General features: G+C 41.8%; 1 pseudogene; it reads left to right on the top strand.

Moving 5' to 3' along the window:
- Positions 1–704: 704 nt before the first annotated feature.
- On the top strand, positions 705–3,017 carry LOC122429085 (annotated as a pseudogene).
- The last annotated feature ends 9,399 nt before the right edge of the window (positions 3,018–12,416 follow it).

The following is a 12,416-nucleotide window of genomic DNA, read 5'->3' as shown; positions in this document are numbered from 1 at the left end:
CTTGATCAGTGTCCTTTTTTAATGGCTCCTTGGAGCAAATCAATCAGAACTTGAAGAACACAAGGTTTAGGTTGATGTTAATAAAAACCACCCCATCTACCCCTAGCTGAAATATTACTGTTCCACTTTAGAATGGCAATGCAATAAGTGAAAAGAGGTTTAACTTCAGAGGCAAAGTTAGGTTTGAATCTGGCTCTGTTCCTTCACTAGCTTGGGGAAAGTCTTCCATCCCTCTGTGCCTCTATTTTATCTTCTATCAAAGCAGATGATGATTATGCTTCATTGTGTTAAGAGCATTAAATTAAGTACCATATAAAGGATTTGGTCCCTAGTAGGTTGTTAACAATTGTTAGTCCTTTTCTATTTTTCCTTCCTCATCAGAGGGCCAGGGACATCAAACCTCCTTGCAAATCCATGCAAAGCAGTTAAATTTAGTTCTGGGAAATTCTCCCCGTAAGATCAGTCCCTATTGAGGAGCTGAACACATTTTCATAATTTATGACTGGTCTTGGGCAACAGGCTCCCATTTGCAATTTTATGAAAATGATAAATCAATATCCAATAGTGGGGGATAATCTCAAGAAAGATACTGAGACTCGTTTTAACAATTAAAAGGGCAGGGATTCCTGTCTCCAGCAAGGAGCATAGATGGGAGATTTTTGATACAATTTGTTTTATTTTTAGGCTTGGTAGTTTTCACAGTCATGGGTGTCTATACTGAAATTCTAAGAGAAGGTAAAGAGTTTGAGGGCTCTGTTGGGGGGCTGGGGTGTCTTAAATCACCCCTGCTTTATTAGTTCAAGGCAGTATTTCACATCTGAAACACACATTTTCACTCCTAGATCTGACAAATGGCAAGATATAGACAAAGCAATTAAATCCACAATGCACCTGGAGGACGAACACTGTTTGAAAGTGGATAAATCATTAAGAAAGACCTGAACAGTACTTTAAAAAGTGTTTTTTTCTAATTGATGGCTGTCGCTTATAAGACTGGGCAAACAAATATAGAAAAATCTAACTGTACTAGCAACACTCATCAGGGTCACCTTCAAATGTTATAATGTAATCCCAGAATCACTCCCCTCCAAGCTCCAAGACCATTCTCTAAGCGAAGAGGATTTAAAGAGCCTCTTGATGAAAGTGAAAGAGGAGAGTGAAAAAGCTGGCTTAAAACATCAGTGTTCAAAAAACAAAAATCATGGCATCTGGTCCCATCACTTCATGGCAAATAGATAGGGAAACAATGGAAACAGTGACAGACTTTATTTTCTTGGTCTCCAAAAATCACTGCAGATGGTGACCACAGTCATGAAATTAAAAGACTCTTGCTCTTTGGAAGAAAAGCTATGACCAAACTAGATAGCATACTAAAGAGCAGAGACATTATTTTGCCAACAAAGGTCTGTCTAGTCAAAGCCATGGTTTTTCCAGTAGGCATGTATAGATGTGAGAATTGGACCATAAAGAAAGCTGAGCACCAAAGAATAGATGCTTTTGAACTGTGGTGTTGGAGAAGACTCTTGAGAGTCCCTTGGACTGCAAGGAGATCCAACCAGTCCATCCTAAAGGAAGTCAGCCCTGAATATTCATTGGAAGGACTGATGCTGAAGCTGAAACTCCAATACTTTGGCCACCTGATATGAAGAACTGACTCATTGGAAAAGACCCTGATCCTGAGAAGGATTGAAGGCAGGAGGAGAAGGGAGTGACAGAGGATGAGATGGTTGGATGGCATGACCAACTTGATGGACATGAGTTTGAGGAATCTCTGGAAGTTGGCGATGGACAGGGAAGCCTGGTGTGCTGCAGTCCATGGGGTCAGAAAGAGTCAGACATGGCTAAGTGACTGAATCGAACTGAAGCTCTTCATATCTTAAGATCATAGAATCTGGGCTAGGTGGGGCTCTTAAAGTGATAATTTAAATTCCTCAACAACATCACCACTGAGTAGTCTCCCTACTTGTATTTGAGTACCTCCAGTAACAGAGAGGAACATCCTTTTTAGATAAGCTATAAAATACTAGGCAATCATTTGTGTAGAGAATATGTGCTGCCATCACAAAGTACCACAAATTAGGTGGCTTAAAACCACTGAAGTTTATTGTGTTACAGTTCTGAAGGCCAGAAGCTTGAAATCCAGTCACTGGCAGAGCCCTCTCCTGAAACTTGTAGGGCAGAATTTTTCCTTGCTCCTAACTTCTTATTTCTGCATTGATACAACCCCCTACAAGCTTTCTTTGTATATGTGATATTCCATATATATATTTGTGTACCATACATATGTTTGTGTTGATTTTATCCCTAGCAGAAATTTTCATTCTAAGTAAAACAAGTCTCCTTGAAAATACAAGGAGGACTGAATTGCCCCTGGCAGCAGGGCCATGTTTATGACTCTGAAGTGAATTCCTTCCAAGATTGGCCAGCAGTGAAGAGAGACTTTGAAACAATGTATGGAAAATTCCAGCAACTGGGAGAGCAGACCAGGAGGTTGCAAAAGGACATGAGGAGAAGCCCCATTGCTGACTTGGCTATCAAATTGGTGGTGGAGGTGTCCTTAGACTTACTCTCTAATCCCCTCTCCAGTAAGACCAGGACTTTCTGAATGTGGTTGTCATCCTGGACATGGTCATGAAGTGGATGGATCCCTTTAGCCAGGGAAAGTTGAATCAGATCCAAAAGACCATGATTGACCCCTGAAAAAAGTTTGACAGTATCTCCCAGAACCTCAAGATGGTGGTGGAAAGCAGGCTTCCTATACAGTAGGACTATAGGCGACTGCAGGACAAGGTAGAGAAGTATAAGCCGAAGGAGAAGACACGATCAGTGCTCCCCAAACTCCACCAGGCCCCAGAAGAGCTTCAGCCTGTATGGGAGACCTTGAAACCAAGATCAAACAGCTCCTGGATGAGCTACTGAGGTTTACAACAGCTGATCCACTCCTTCTAGCCCAGCTTTGAGTCCCTGATCCAAGAGCAGCCCAGGAAGTGCATAAGACCTTTGGAGACTTGACCTAACATCTTGGCCAGCCTAGCCACCTGGATGAAGTTTGGGCGGCAGGAGTGGGAGACAGAGACCAAACTGAGGGAACCCAGTTGCACTCTGTCTCTGGTGTGGCTGATGACTAAATCCCTGCTCCCCTCAGAAGAGTCCTGAGACACAAGTCAGTCTCTTGAGCTTTTCACCTTTTCAAGTTTAGGCTCAGATGTCAGCATAGCGGAAGGCCCTGCCCTTGGTGCTCCAACCCGTCTGCCAGGTTGGAGACAGAGGAGGCTTCTACTCTGCCTCACCAGCCCTTTGGAGCAAAAACTTGGCACCAGGAAGCTCAAGCAGGCTGCTGTCTCCCCACCTAATAGCAAGATCCAGGAGACATGGGTAAGCAGTGTAGCAAACCTCCAGGGGCTTTCTTATTTCCAAGCTGTCCAGAGTACATCCTGGCCTAGAGCCAGAGCAAGCTTCCAACTTTTGGAGGGCATGGGTGTTGCCATCTCACTTGAGTGGTTGAGATCACATTCACCTCCAAAAGAACCATCCTGGAAGTCCATCTATCCTTGTCTCCTTTCTACTTCAGATTCTTTTTCCCCACTGAGGGAGTTCTATTCTCCAAGAATGTATGTATCTGGGAATTCAGCCTTCCTTCTCAGAGCTGTGGTCCTCCAGCTTTAACAAGCTCCGCCCTCCAACCTCCTAGCATGACAAAGGCTGGCTTAGCTCACTCCCATGCCTTAAGTCAAGTGTTAGAAAGTGCCCCAAGTCTCTTAGTTTCCCTGGGTAACCAGGATTCACCTCATGGAAGTATCAGACCATGCAAAATATCTTGGGTGGATTCACAGCCTCAGAGTAAGAAGAGTAGGTTTTGTGCTGGTTTTATGCTGGGCCAGAAAGAGAAGGCAGTGTCCTGAGGCTGACCTTCAGGGGAAAGGCACAAGGAACAGGCAGCCACGGTCTTTTGGGATAAAGTCTAGATACCTCACAGCTGCCAGGAAGAACAACTGTCTGAGGATATTCAATGAAAGATGCATTTGGTTAGTGCAGCTGTGGACCACAGCAGATGTGGAGCTGGGTCCCCAGGGTTCCTGCCAGAAGCCAGTATATCTGCTCTGGGGCATTGCGTCCTGTGTGGAGTTGACTGAAGACAACAAAGGAGGGGTTCAGCTCAGAAAGACAAACTACACCTTTGCAGCAGTTGGCTCCAAGCAGTCAGAACTAAAATGAGAGCATGCCATTTTTGCCCACAACCCCCACTTAGGACCAATGGGGAAAAACCAAATATGCTCAGCAATTCATAGGATGACCATCTCCTCATCAGTTTGCCTCCACCTTCCCCACTCCCACAACCTTCCATCAGGATGGACCTTCCCCCTTAGACACCATAAAGCTTTTTAACTCCTCTGCCTACATTTGCTTTTGGTCTCTGCCAAATACAAGCTACAGCAGTGGCAGCCTCCTCTCTTGCTGTCAATAAGCAGTGTTTGTTCTCATAGTAGGCAAATTTGGCCTTGGAATACAGAATTAAGCAGGGCAAAAGCTAACAGAGTTTTGCCGAGAGAACACACTGGTAATAGCAAACACCGTCTTCCGACAACACAAGAGAAGACTCTACACATGGACATTACCAGATGGTCAATACCGGAATCAGATTGATTATATTCTTTGCAGCCAAAGATGGAGAAGCTCTATACAGTCAGCAAAAACAAGACCAGGAGCTGACTGTAGCTTAGATCATGAACTTCTTATTGCCAAATTCAGACTTAAATTGAAGAAAGTAGGGAAAACCACTAGACCATTCAGGTATGACCTAAGTCAAATCCCTTATGATTATACAGTGGAAGAGACCAATAGATTCAAGGGATTAGATCTCATAGACAGAGTGCCTGATAAACTATGGATGGAGGTTCATGACATCATACAGGAGACAGGGATCAAGACCATCCCCAAGAAAAAGAAATGCAAAAAATCAAAATGGCTGTCTGAGGAGGCCTTACAAATAGCTGGGAAAGGAAGAGAAGTGAAAGGCAAAGGAGAAAAGGAAAGATATTCCCATTTGAATGCAGAGTTCCAAAGAATAGCAAGGAGAGATAAGAAAGCCTTCCTCAGTAACCAGTGCAAAGAAATAGAGGAAAACAATAGAATGGGAAAGACAAGAGATCACTTCAAGAAAATTAGAGATACCAAGGGAACATTTCATGCAAAAATGGGCTCAATAAAGGACAAAAATGGTACGGACATAACAGAAGCAGAAGATATTAAGAAGAGGTGGCAAGGATACAGAAAAGAACTCTATAAAAAAGATTTTCATGACCCAGATAATCATGATGGTATGATCATTTGTCTAGAGCCAGACATCCTGGAATGTGAAGTCAAGTGGGCCTTAGGAAGCATCACTACGAACAAAGCTAGTGGAGGTGATGGAATTCCAGTTGAGCTATTTCAAATCCTAAAAGATGATGCTGTGAGAGTGCTGCACTCAATATGCCAGCAAATTTGGAAAACTCAGCAGTGGTCAGAGGACTGGAAAAGGTCAGTTTTCATTCCAGTCCCAAAGAAAAGCAATGCCAAAGAAGGCTCAAACTACCGTGCAATTGCACTCATCTCATATGTTAGTAAAGAAATGTTCAAAATTCTCCAAGCCAGGCTTCAACAGTACGTGAACTGTGAACTTCCAGATGTTCAAATTGGTTTTAGAAAAGGCAGAGGAACCAGAGATTAAATTGCCAACTTCCGTTGGATCATGAAAAAAGCAAGAGAGTTTCAGAAAAACATCTGTTTCTGCTTTATTGACTATGCCAAAGCTTTGACTGTGTGGATCACAATAAACTGTGGAAAATTCTTAAAGAGATGGGAATACCAGACCACCTGACCTGCCTCTTGAGAAACCTGTATACAGGTCAGGAAGCAACAATTAGAACTGGACATGGAACAACAGACTGATTCCAAATAGGAAACGGAGTACGTCAAGGCTATATATTGTCACCCTGCTTATTTAACTTGTATGCAGAGTACATCATGTGAAATGCTGAGCTGGATGAAGCACAGGCTGGAATCAAGATTGCCGGGAGAAATATCAATAACCTCAGATATGCAGATGATACCACCCTTATGGCAGAAAGCAAAGAAGAACTAAAGAGCCTCTAGATGAAAGTGAAAGAGGAGAGTGAAAAAGTTGGCTTAAAGCTTAACATTCAGAAAACTAAGATCATGGTATCTGGTCCCATCATTTCATGGCAAATAGATGGGGAAACAGTGGAAACAGAGAGAGAATTTATTTTTTGGGTCTCCAAAATCACTGCAGATGGTGACTTCAGCCATGAAATTAAAAGATGCTTACTCCTTGGAAGAAAAGTTTGACCAATTTAGACAGCAGAGACATTACTTTGCCAGCAAAAGTCCTTCTAGTCAAGGCCATGGTTTTTCCAGTGGTCATGTATGGATGTGAGAGTTGGACTATAACGAAAGCTGAGCACCGAAGAATAGATGCTTTTGAACTGTGGTGTTGGAGAAGACTCTTCAGAGTCCCTTGGACTGCAAAAAGATCCAACCAGTCTATCCTAAAGGAAATCAGTCTTGAATATTCATTGGAAGGACTGATGCTGAAGTTGAAACTCCAATACTTTGGCCACCTGATGTGAAGAACTGACACATTTGAAAAGACCTTGATGTTGGGAAAGATTGAAGGCAGGAGGAGAAGGGGACGGCAGAGGATGAGATGGTTGGATGACATCACTGACTCAGTGGACATGAGTTTGAGTAAACTCCCGGGAGTTGGTGATGGACAGGGAGGCCTGGCTGTGCCGCAGTCCATGGGGTCGCAAAGAGTCGGACATGACTGAGGGACTAAACTGAGCTGAACTGTTCTCATTTGGGTGGTCTTTGTGTACCTCTACAGAGATTGTTGATTTGAGGAGAAAATAAAACACTCAGGATAACATGCACCCCCTAAAAATATCTAGACAGGTTTTCAATATACTTTGCCTATTGATGGCCTAGTTCCATTTATGAAGTTTTATACATCAAAAAGCTTTGAATTTGATCAGGTTGTTGATTAATTCACCTCTGAGAGAGTGGCATTTAATTTTAGCTACTCAGGTGGTGCTAGTGGTAAAGAACATGCCTGCTAATGCAGGATACGCAGGAGACTTGGGTTTGATCCCTGGGTCAGGAAGATCCCCTGAAGGAGGGCAAAACAACCCACTCCAGTATTCTTGCCTGGAGAATCCCACAGACAGAGGAGCCTGGTGGGCTACAGTACATAGGGTCTCAATGAGTTAGACATGAGAGAAATGATTTAGCATGCACATGCACTATATTTTGCAACATTTAATAGCGTATGCAATAGGTGGCTTCTCCAGAGGTTATTCTATGCCCAATGGCATTTAGCAGATAGAACAAAGTGCAATCATCCTGCCCAGAAAACACAGATAAGTCTCACTGGAGAGCTGTATGCTAAATAACTGGCACTGGTGACAAAAGTACCCCCAACCCAAATTTCCTGTCACTAATATGGATTTCTTATTCTGAGAACCTGTCTTCTTGGCCACGTTTTATGATGCCAATGAAGACATGCCAGAGATTACCTCCTGTGTAACTTGGTGTTAGAGCACCACGTGTGTCCACTGATGGTGGCAGGCACTATTACTATATCAAGGTAAATAAAAGTCCACTTTTTAAAAATGCCAATTCAAGATACAAATCTGTGTACAGCATACTCAGAACGGAGTTTTGAGCAGTCTGGTATCCTGAAGACTTCCAAGCTTCAGTTCCAAGGATTTGCCAGCCATCCTTGGCAATCCTGGGATCATAGACATTCCAGTCTCTGCATGTATCATCACATGGCCATATTCTTCCTGCATGAATTTCCCCTCTTCTTATAAGGACATCAGTCACATTGGCTTAAGGTCTCACCCTACTGCTGTGTGACCTTATCTTAACTAATTACATCTCCAATGACTCTATTTCCAAATAAGTTCACATTCTGTACTAGGGGTTAAGACTTTGAAGTTCAGCCAAACCCACTTAGTAATAAAGTGACCTTAGCCCAGTTACTTAAGCCATGGTTTCATCTTCCAAAAATAGGACTAAAATTTGAGAAAATTAAATGAATGGCTAAGAGTGTATATCAAAAGATGATTAGCACAGTAGCTGCTAAAGAATGTTCTACGGTAGGTGCTAAAGAATGCTACTTTTTCCTTTCTCAACAATAAAACTTTATTGTCTGATCAATTTATTTTTTTTACATATTCTACTCTTCCAGCAAAGATTTATTGAACACTTATTATATGCCATGTACTGAGGTATCATTTATATAGCAGAAAAAGAGATGTGATCCTTTCCCTCATGGAGGTTAATCCAATTCTGTCCTGGATTTTAATTGAAGAGTTTATTTAGCAAAATGACCTTCAAGATAAGAATGTTTGCTAGTCCACAGTCTGACTATTGAAGAGTAATAAAGGGAAACAGAATCAACATTTATTGAGTGTTTATCATGTAGTAGATGCTATGTAAGATGAGTTATGTTATATCTTGTTGAATTCCCCCAGATCTGGGAATGTATATTCAATTAGTTAAACTGTGACTCAGAGAAATGAAGAAAGCTGGCTGTAAGCTCTCAGCTAGTAACTACTAGAGCCACTTTCCTCTCTGCTACACCTAAGAGTCTGTGTGTTATCGGTCAGGCATTTAAGTTGTCAAACTGAAGACGCAGGATGTAGAGATGCATGAGGAAGAATAGTAGCTCAATTCTCCTTTAGTAAAACCCTTGACTCTATGAATTGGGTGGTGGTTTATCTTAAAAATTGCCAGGTCACTTTTCTACCCAGTTATGGCTTCTTTTTCTACTCATATGACACCAATTCAAGTGAAACTTACACTATGCCAAATTCTGCTTACTTTATGATGAATGAGTAGAGAGATCTAGTACCACCCTTTAAACATGGTCTTTGGGAATCAGAATGGTAAGGGATGCAATCAGTGGCCACATATGTAGACTTGTTACAATATTTTGACCCCCTTAATTCTCTGTTATAAGAAACTAGATAACTATGCATTAGCTGAAAGGGATTCCCTTACTGTGTTTCTTATTGACTGTTAGGTCTTCCCAAGATTCTGTATCACTACCCAAGGACTCATAAACACAAGTGCCAGTTAACAAGCTCTCCATATGGTTTGTTTTTTCAGAGAAATCCTAGGAGATTAGAAGCTTGGAAATCCTTATAGCTGTGGAGTTGATGTCTGTTTCTATGTCCTTTCCCTTCATTTTATGGTCTGTGTAGATCATATATTCTATTGGACACCAGCAGGAATCCTAAAAGCCTTTCAGAATAATATATTTCTTCTTTTTGGGGTGGAGGGATAACCTACTTCAGAACTCTTTAAGTATCTTATCATGAATTTGCTGAGGCTTACTAAGTAGGTTACACTTGATTCATTTGTCCGCATACAGTTGTGAATCAAAGTCTATTCAATACTGAAAAGGTTTTTTTTACTGTCACTGCTGTCAGTGAGGATCTTAGGGCAGTGGTTATCAACTGAGAGCAATTTTGCCAGTCCCCTCCCAGGAACATTGGTCTGCAGATAGTTTTCCTTTTTGTAACTGGTATATGTGTGGAAGTGTCATTGGCATCTATCTGGGAGAGACAAAGGATGCTGTTAAACATCCTACAATCACAGGAACCTCTTCCACAAGAAAGAATTATCTGGCCCAATTATCAATAGTATCATCAATAGGTTGAGAAACCCTAACCTAGAAGAATATTTCTCTATTACAGCCTTCAGGCATCTCTATGGAAACTATATGAACCTGTGTTCCAGGGTCAGATCAACTACTTATTAATTATTTTAACATAGTCAAGCAGTTCAGTGCTTTTGGACATGGGCTTCACTGCTTGTATGTAAAAATGAGGAAGTGATTTTGGGGAAACTGAAACATATCAAGCCACTAGTTAAATTTTATGGTCAAAGGAAAGGGGGGAAAACATTTAGTATTCAAAGATTTTTTTTGAAGAGTTATTTATAATAGTGGATAGTATATAAATCTCCCCATTCTGGCTCAGGTGGTAAAGAATGTGCCTGCAATGCAGCAGACCCAGATTCAATCCCCTGGGGCAGGAAGATCCCTTGGGGAAGGGAGTGGCTACCCACTCCAGTGTTCTTGCCTGGAGAATTCCATGGAGAGAGGATTCTGGCAGGCTACAGCCCATGGGGTTGCAAAGAGTTGGACACAACTGAGCGACTAATACTACTTTCTGTTTAAATGAATGATAGTTTATCTAATTGAACATTATGAGGATATTATTTAAAAATCAGTTCTTATACATGGAAAATGCCTTTATTCTAATGCTAGGAATGAAAGTAATGGGATTCAAATTTGTATGTGAAGTCAGCAAGAGGGAAAGTGGTTACTTTGTTTTCTGAGAAGCCTCTATCCATTTCTTACTGTTGCACTCATAACACTGCCCATGCCTCACTTGTTTATGTTTATATCTTTATGACCAAACTGTGTACTTCAAGTGGATGATAGTGGGTTTTAGTCACCTCTGTATCTCCAATGTCTCACGCATAACTAACTGCATGGTCTCTTAGGAGATAGGTTAGTACTACATGCTTTGGCTTTGTCATCTGAAAAATGCAGGCAAAACTGTGCAGTTGTTGAGAGCAATAAATGAAGCAATGCTTGTAAGTATCATAACACTCTACCTGACAGATAATAACCATTCAATAAACTTAGTTATTGTTATTACTTACATTCCAACTCTGTCAGTAACAAGGGGTGTAATATTGGGAAAGTAAATCAGGTCTTATTTTCTTTTCTCTTTTCTGCTTTTCCTTCTGTAAAGGAAAACTTGTGTTAGACTATCTAAATTTTACCCCCCAGATTCTAGATTTTATATCCTTTGATTCTGAGGATTAAAGTCTTCAGGAGCCTTGCTGGAGGTTTAATCCTGTGCAAACTCTTAGAGAGTTGAAAAGGGGTCCATTGATTGTGGTCTTATGTGACTTTGAGGTGAGGACAGTCATCAGGAGGGAGAATTTAGTGGGTAGGCAGGAGATGATGTAGTGTCAGGGAAAGAGCAGATTAGGCATCAAAGAACTGGGAGATCTCACTCATGTGTTGTGTGGCTGTGCATATCATTCCTCCATGACAGCTTCCAGCTTCTCACCAGTAATGTAAGAAAGAAATAGCCAGCAAGTTGAAGGGCTCTCCCGCTCCTACCTTGTATGATTTTGGCCCTTTCTTATCCTGTCGGGCATGATCTGCTGAATTCCCTCTTCTGTGCAGTGGTTGTTCGCCTACTCACCAGCTGGGTGCTCGCCTCCCTCAGTCTTTCTGTGACTCTAGGTTTTGAAGACAGCTCATGTCATCTTCCTGTTTAAATGCTACTTTGTTAAGCACTTCTGTGTGCTGGACAGAAATCCCAGAATAATGCAAGTAGTTTGGATGTCTTAGGGTTTTTTTTGCAACAGAATAACCATAATGAGTCTCCTGGGACTAACTGAAGCTTAAAGAAAAGCCTTCTGGTACTGAGAACCTAAAGGCAATGGGAAAATCCTTCCCAGGAAACAGAGAGGTTCGAAATAACAGATTAGAAGCCACCTGGAAACAGATTCATAATGATGAAGAAGTCATTAAATCTTAGTTTTACCCTGTCTTGCTCCAGAAAGGACAACAGATTAAATGAAGGCAGATTTAAATTCAGTATTTGAGTCAAGTTTGTGACTAAGAACTATAACCTATCAAACAATGAAACTAACTTGCTTTCAAGGAAGGGAGCCTTCAGCTGGAGAGTGGGAAGTTTTAAAGCTGGAGAAGATTCTTGTTTCTGATGAGAGAAAGAACTTAATAACCTTCAAATTCTTTTCAGCTTTGACATGATTATTCTATCCAGGAAGGCGGTAGCCCTTGGTGAGAACAAATACTGTGGACTGGCCACTATATCAGGTACCAGAGACTAAGCACTACCTGCTCACAATGACCCTAAAAAGAAGCCCTTAATAATTCCATCTTGCAGATAAGAAAATTGTGTCTCAGAAAGGGAAACTAGATGTTTTTCACATACTTGAAAGAGGTGCAGTAGGGTCTGACTTTCTATCTGGTGAAGAAGCTTTAAGAAGTCAGAAATCAGCTGGTTCTTGCTGCTTTGACTGCACCAGTTTGGGTTCATGAGTTCCTCCATAGGGGAACCAATGGAAAGGCAGGTTGTTGACTGCTTTGCACATAGAAGGGGACAGGAGGAGAAACATTGACTCTGCTCCTTGACCACGAGGAGGAAGGAGGATGCCTGTGAGGAGAGCTTCTCTGGGAGCTCCTGCCACCTGGTATTTCCACCTCCTCGAAGCCAGATAGACACTCCCATGCCAGCCTGTCAGTAGAGAAACTGGCAAGGAGAGAACTCACTCAGAGGCTGTTGGGCACAACAGCC

This window comes from Cervus canadensis, chromosome 2 (assembly GCF_019320065.1).
Source record: "Cervus canadensis isolate Bull #8, Minnesota chromosome 2, ASM1932006v1, whole genome shotgun sequence".
NCBI classification, from domain to species: domain Eukaryota; kingdom Metazoa; phylum Chordata; class Mammalia; order Artiodactyla; family Cervidae; genus Cervus; species Cervus canadensis.
Note: the sequence above shows the minus strand (reverse complement) of the source record. Positions and strands in the feature narration are given on the sequence as shown.